Below are 7,382 nucleotides of genomic sequence, written 5' to 3'. Positions count from 1 at the left end.
TACGATTTCCAACAGCCTTTTTTCTGAATTCTCCTCCTCTTCCTTCCTCTTCTTCTCCTTTTCTAATTCCTTGCATTTCCCTGGAGTTTCCTGCGCTGGCAGTCTTGACTTCCATTCAATACTGGAAGGATTACATGATCCCCTTGATACAAAGGGTTACAAGATTCCTTTACTGCTTCTCTCCAGTGATAGGGAGGAAAAAGCTCTGCCTTGGTCTTTTATCCTAAATTCCTCCTTACGCTTTATGTGCTTGAGGTACTGATGTGCTGCAGCGCTGGGACTTGGCTAGTGTCCGAGAATCTCTGTATAATATCTTGTGTAGGATTCCAAATAGAGAAGACCTCCTATTTTCTTGGAGTTCCTGCCGTGAGTATGGCATCTAAAAGCCTGGTTTTACTCTGAAAAATGTCCCCCACTCCTTTCTTGGCACTTTAGAAAACATGTCTGCTTATATAATGACAGCAAAATAATTTGGTTATGCAGGGGGGAAAAAAAATGATAAAATAAAAGCATCCCCAAACAACAACAACACATGTCAAACCAGAAGCAAATGCAAACAGTAACATCCCTTCTCCTTATTATATAGAAGGAGCGAGATTCAGCAAGGAACAGCCCAGGATTACTTTGATTCAGTGCTTCTCAGTGAGGGTATTGCAAGAAGTTGAGCTACCTGGGTCCCTGCCTTCTAAGGGCCACTAGTGCTCTCTTCTCTTTCTCTCCCTTTTCCAGATATTGAGAGAGCCCAGTAGAATTTCCCAAATTTCCAAATATCATCCTCCATTCCAGGGACAGTACCACAGTCCCCCCAAACACTCTGCCAACATTTTGCATTAAAGAACTCAAGCAAGCAAAAACTTTATATTCAGTTCCAATATGCTTTAAAACTTTCTCACCATGTTTTTACATGTTCATGGTAAGACACTAATTTATGGTAAGGCATTTATGGTAGACACCAATTCTGCTGGGCATTGGCTTGCAGAGATCACCCTGCCAGAGCATTACTTCCCCTGCACTTGGTTGGGTAACCCATCCCAGTCCAATCCAAACTTGACCAATCAGCTACTCTCCTCCCAGAACGGACCACTCAGAACTTGAAGTTGTCCATGAATGACAGCTCCTACTGCTGAGGACACTGAATTATCACAGTCCATGCCTTTCCCAAAGTCTTTGACTCTCCATTTCATTGAATTAATAATGTCTTCAACATCTCCCCATGCAATGATCCTTTTTCTTATGCTAATCACAACTGGCTCTTGCTAGCAGCCCAAAATTCTTGGCTAATTTATCACTTTGATCCCCATTACCCCCACCACCACTTTGCTGTTGTGGTCAAGTGGTAGCTGATGAGGAAACCACCATGGGATGAGACATTCCCAATTGAGATGACCAAGCAATGACCTTTCCCTCAGTAGCACTCATGGGTGCTTTGCTTAGCAGGGATGAGAACAGCCAGACCATGGTCCTTCTTCTTCATCTCTGGAAAAGTCCACTCTGACTGTGAGCCAGAAAAAAAAAAAAAATGCCTATGCTCATAAATTGGCAAAATGCACCTCTTGCTACAAGGGACAAGATTGATTCTCGGGGTGGGGCTGGGGGCGGCCTTTTGGATAACTTCCCCTAAAGCTCTCTGCATCTCTTTGTCTTTCTGTCATCCTTACAGCCTACACCAACATTGTCCAGGCCTCAAAGATACGATGATGAGCTGGTTCTTTTTTAGTTCATTAGCTCTTCTGCTGTATTAGTAGATTATCAAAAGCAGTTTCAGTATGTCATAAAATCTGTTTGGTATTAACTTGATACATGATGTGTTTTTCTCCATCCAGCTAAATAGTTTCCTTCAAATCTGGACCAGATGAGCATCCTGGGACTTGCATGAGCTCATATGTGTGTCTGTGTGGAATGCAGCCCTGGGTCCCCTTGGACGTGTGGAGCATGTTTTTGGCCCAAATGGAAACATCCTTAGGCACTGATGCCTCAATTAGGGGAAAGATAAAGACGCAGGATCAGATATGGCATCTGTAAAATGTTAATATCCTGGGTGATGCACCCTAGTTAAGTTTATTTTTCAGTTTCGTTTGATGGCTAGTTTAGGCAAAATCGTGACACGCGTGAAATTGCCTTTATTTAGCTCCCTTTGGGGATAGCCTCTCAACCCTGCCCCTGCTGACTGCCTTGTTGCTGCCTTAAGCTCACCCCAGCCCCACAGAGCACTCCTGCGCATCTCTTTGGAGCACCTATTATGTTCTGGGTGTAGGGGAAGGGGAAGAATAAGAGCAACTTCACTTGCAGGATGTAGAGGAAGGCACAGAAATGGGAGCAGATGCTTGTCCTACTGCAGGATAAACGTGTGATCAGGTGCTGCTGGAGCAGGTGAAGGCTCCAGGCCGCTCTGAGGGAGGGCCTGCCTGGAGAAAGCACCTGGGGCAGAACTCTGAAGAACACCCAGGAGTTAGGGCGGCTGCTGGCCCCGCAGGCACCTTTGGGTGAATAAGAGAAAGGCGCTCCTTCTGACAAGAGGCCTCTCTTGCTGGGCGCACAGTTGCGCAGGCCAAGTATGTGCATTTAGTCCCCACTCAGGTCTCACCTCGGTACCCTAGTGACGTCAGCAACCTGCACAGTCCCCAGCAGCCCCCGAGGGGATCCTGTGTGTTTCAGTTTCCTAAGGGCTGCTGTAAAAAATGGTCACAAACCAGGTGGCTCAAAAGTAGAAATTTATTCTCTCTCAGTTCCGCAGGCTAGATGTCCAAAATTAAGGTGTGGGCAGGCCTCGCTCCCTCTGGAGGCCCTAGGAGAATCTTCGCCTGCCTCTTCCAGCTCCTGGTGGCTCCATATGATCCTTGGCTGTGGCTGCATCACTCCAGTCTCTGCCTCTGTCTTCCAATGGCCTTCTCCTCTGTGTCTCTGTGTCAAATCTTCCTCTGCCTTTCTCTTCTAAGGACACCCGTCATTGAATTCAGAACCACCCCGTGGATGGTGACTGCAGTCATGAAATTAAGAGACTCTTGCTCCTTGAAAGAAAAGCTATGACAAATCTAAATAGCATATTAAAAAGCAGAGACATCACTTGCCGACAAATGTCCATATAGTCAAAGCCATGGGTTTTCCAGTAGTCACGTATGGATGTGAGAGTTGGACCACAAAGAAGGCTGAGCACCGAAGAATTGATGCTTTTGAACTATGATGCTGGAGAAGACTCTTGAGAGTCCTTTGGACAGCAAGGAGGTAAAACCAGTCCATCCTAAAAGAAATCAACCCTGAATATTCATTGGAAGGACTGATGCTGAAGCTGAAGCTCCAATACTTTGGCTACCTGATGCAAACAGCTGACTCACTGAAAAAGACCCTGATGCTGGGAAAGACTGAAGTCAGGAGGAGAAGGGGTAACAGAGGATGAGATGACTGGATGGCATCACTAACTTCAGTGGTCATGAGTTTGAGCAAACTCCAGGAGATGTTGAAGGACGGGGAAGTCTGGCCATTCATGGGGTCGCAAAGAGTCGGACATGACTGAGCAAATGAACTATAACAACGAGGTAATCCAGAATGATGTCATCTTAAGATCCTAAGGTAATTATAGCTGCAAAGACTCCATTTCCCAATAAGCTCACATTCTTAGGTCCTAGAAGTTAGGACATGGACTTATCTTTCTAAGGTTCACTATTCAACCCACTACACCATGTAAAGAAGGGGAGGAAGGAGTTTTCCGACAGTAGGAGCAGAGTCTGTAAGGCAAGGAGGTGTTCGGGGGCATGCTGGGTTCTGAGAATGGCCAGGACGACCGGGTGGGGCTTGGTGAGAGCAGAAGCTGGCCACAGAGGACTTGGTGTGCCAGTCAGCAGCCTTGGACTGTGCCCTGGAGGCGATGCGCAGGCTTTACATGGACTTCATTTTAACTGAGAAAGATCACTTGGGCTGAAGGTTAGGGAACAGATTGGAGGAGGGCAGGGTGGGAAATAAAGAATTTCCTCTCAGAGGACGTTACACCTATTTCGGTGAGCCATTCAGTGGCCTGATTCAGAGAAGAGGAAGTGATCTGGTGATGCTGAGGAGAGGGGATGCAACACCAGGATTGGTGACTAATGTGAACTGAGTGGAGAGGGAGTGAAGAATCTGGACTGATCCTGAGATTTCTGTCAATATCCAGCCCCAGCATGGCACTACCCTGAGTTCCACATTCACGTGGCACCAGACCTGTTAGCAGGGCTCCATATACACAGCCACTTGCACTTTAGAACTTGAACACGTGTTTTTAAGAAACTGCACGTTGAAGCAAAGGACCGTACTGCTGTACTGGGTTGAATGCTGCTGCTGCTGCTGCTAAGTCGCTTCAATCGTGTCCGACTCTGTGCGACCCCATAGACGCCAGCCCACCAGGCTTCCCCGTCCCTGGGATTCTCCAGGCAAGAACACTGGAGTGGGTTGCCATTTCCTTCTCCAGTGCATGAAAGTGAAAAATGAAAGTGAAGTCGCTCAGTCGTGTCCAACTCTAGTGACCCCATGGACTGCAGCCTACCAGGCTCCTCCGTCCATGGGATTTTCTAGGCAAAAGTACTGGAGTGGGGTGCCATTGCCTTCTCTGACTGGGTTGAATAGTAGCCTCCTAATTTATGTTTAGGGCTTCCCTGGTGGCTTAGTGGTAAAGAATCCTCCTGCCAATGCAGGAGACACAGGTTCGCTCCCTGAATCACGAAGATCCCCTGGAGGAGGGCATGGCAACCCACTCCAGTATCCTTGCCTGGAGAATCCCATGGACAGAGGAGCCTGGCAGGTTATAGTCCATGGGGTTGCAAAGAGTTAGACATGACTTAGTGACTAAACGACAGTGACAATTTATGTCTGCTCAGAACTAGCGTATGTGACTTTATTTGGAGAAGGGTCTTTGCAGATGTCATCAGGCTAGGTCATACTGGATTAGTGTGGGCCCTAATCCCATGTCTGGTGTATATCTAAATAGAGGAACATTCAAACAGTCACACTCAGGGAGAAGACCATGTGATGACAGAGGCAGAGGTTGGAAAGATGAGTCTATAAGCCACAGAAGTCCAAGAACTGCTGCCAGCCAACAGAGGCTAGAAAAGGAAGGATTCTCCCCTGGGGCCTTCAGAGGGTGTGTAGTCCTGCTGACACCTTGATTTTAGACTTCTTGCCCCAGAACTGTGAGAGAATAAATTTTGCTGTCTGAAGCCACCCAGTTTGTGGCGGTTTGTTATGGGAGCCCACCCGAGACGGTGGGATTTCCAGACACTGTGGGCAGTCATGAGGAAAGATGTTTCTGTGAGCTTGATGTGATGCAGAGAAAGGCACATGGACCTTGGCATCAGGACATAACCAGGACTGTCACTGTGCCGTGAGTATCAGAGAGACTTTCATCTCACAGGAATCTTATGAGGATTAGATGAAAAAATGAGTGTAGATGTCTATTGAAACACTGTTTAGGATGGTCAAAAAATGGGCAAGGTAGTGGTGGTGAGAAACAGTAAATTGTGGCTATGATTTGTGGATATTGCGTACTATAGATTAGAATTAAAAGAGGCTGTGTGTATGTGTGTGTGTACATGTGTGTTAATGTGCACAGACTGACACATTACTATGATGTAGTAAGAAGAAAAGTAGCTGGGCATAATCTACCTCCCATTAAAAAAATAAACATATCCATGCTTGTGTGTGTATGTATGTTTCTGTGAGCATAGAGAGATACACAGTCAACCAATGAAATTTGTTCCCTCAAGGGGTGATAATGATCAACTTTTAAAGGAAGAACATCCATAGTGGGGTGTGTATACCACTCCCCCACCCCACCCCCGCCACACACAAATGCACTCAAAGCTAGTTTTGTTAATTGTCTTTGTTATCCTATTGCTTTTTCATGCCACTTTGCTTCCCCGTCTACAGTCCTGCATCTTGACAGTTAAAGGTAACAGCTTCTTTTATTTAAAAGAGAGCTCCCTCTGCCCTGGCTCCTTCCCAAAGCGATATCCAGGTGGAATGGGATGGGAGGTGATCTTTCCGGGTCCCATCCCATCCCTGGGCATCTGGCACAAGTGCCTTTTGGGGTATAGCTCAATCATCTGGTTTCTTGATTTGTGGGCTCCTCCTTCCATAGAGTTGGACGTGACTTAGAGATTAAACCACCACTACCATCTGCGGAAGTCCATGGACCTCTGTGTTCACTCATTACTGAGATTCCTGCACTCAGAAACCTCCTGGTCCCACTGTGTCCAGGCATCTTCTGGTCTATCTGTACATCCAAGTCCCCTCCATGAAGCTGCACAAAAACTCCGGTGCCCCAAGCCATGGGAACTGGATGCCTGCTCCATCTGTGATGTCTCCACTCTGTCAGCCTTCTTTCAGCCATCTGTGGGTGGCACCTTTCTCATGGGCACCACGATAAACACAGGGCTCCTTCGAGGATTTCCAGCTGTCTTGAGCTGTACCCTGAGGGGTGAGCAGCAGGCCCCACTTGGAGTTCCCGGTTGGTCTGGGTTTTATGACTCCTCTCACTTCCTCTCCGCCTAGGTTTCTACCGTAAGATTGGGGGTCCAGACAGTGCCCCAGTCTGTCCTCTGGTCTTCTTCCTCCTCTTGTCCCTTCTTACCCCTCCTGGGATTTGGGAGGACTCTCTCTCTTCCCTTTCTGCCCTTCTGTCCTACTTTGATCCCTTACCCCTTTCTCCTCCCATAACCTCTTCTGGAAAAACCCAAACAAACTTTTTTGCCAACCCAATATTTGCCCTCCTTTTCCTGAGGCAAAAATCGAGGAAGGGCTGTAGGAAGAGAAAGGAGACCATTGAAAGTTGAAAACACATTGGCAAGGTTTTCCTAAACATTATCCCTTCCTTAGACCCACCTTTGAATTCTTTCATTAATAATTTTAGTGGATTGAGGACTTCCTAGGTGGCTCAGTGGTAAAGAATCCTCCTGTCACTGAATTAGACATGGGTTCAATCCCTGGTCTGGGAAGATCCCACATGCCATGGGGCAGCTAAGCTTATGGGCCACCAACTACTGAGTCTGTGCTCTATAGCCCAGCAGCCACAATCACTGAACCCACTTGTGGCAGCTACTGCAGCCCAAGCGCCCTAGAGACAGTGCTCTGCAGTAAGAGAAAACCACCAGTGAGAAGCCCATGCACCGCAACTAGAGAGCAGCCGCCTGCTCGCTGCAACCAGAGGAAAGCCTGGACAGCAACAAAGACCCAGCATAGCCAGCAAATAGATAAAATTATGAAAAAAAGAGGGAGGGGATATATAAAAATAAATAAATAAATACATAATGTTAGTGAATTGAATGGTGGTTCCTGGGAAAGATATGTCTGCATCTTAAGCCCTTTGAATGTGACCTTATTTGGAAAAAGTTAAGTGTAGATGTAACTAAGTAAAAGAT

At 46.9% G+C, this 7,382-nt stretch overlaps 1 long non-coding RNA gene across 1 annotated transcript in view; it reads left to right on the top strand.

Moving 5' to 3' along the window:
- Nucleotides 1-3,020: 3,020 nt before the first annotated feature.
- LOC133249424 (uncharacterized) overlaps nt 3,021-7,382 on the top strand; it is a 79,933-nt gene continuing 75,571 nt past the window's right edge. Inside the window, exon 1 of the long non-coding RNA XR_009736947.1 lies at nt 3,021-5,347. This is a non-coding gene — a long non-coding RNA (uncharacterized LOC133249424). The remainder of the gene's footprint in view (nt 5,348-7,382) is intronic.

Source organism: Bos javanicus, chromosome 6, assembly GCF_032452875.1.
Source record: "Bos javanicus breed banteng chromosome 6, ARS-OSU_banteng_1.0, whole genome shotgun sequence".
In the NCBI taxonomy this organism is placed as follows: domain Eukaryota; kingdom Metazoa; phylum Chordata; class Mammalia; order Artiodactyla; family Bovidae; genus Bos; species Bos javanicus.
The sequence above is the reverse complement of the archived record's forward strand: the minus strand, read 5'-3'. Positions and strand labels throughout refer to the sequence as shown.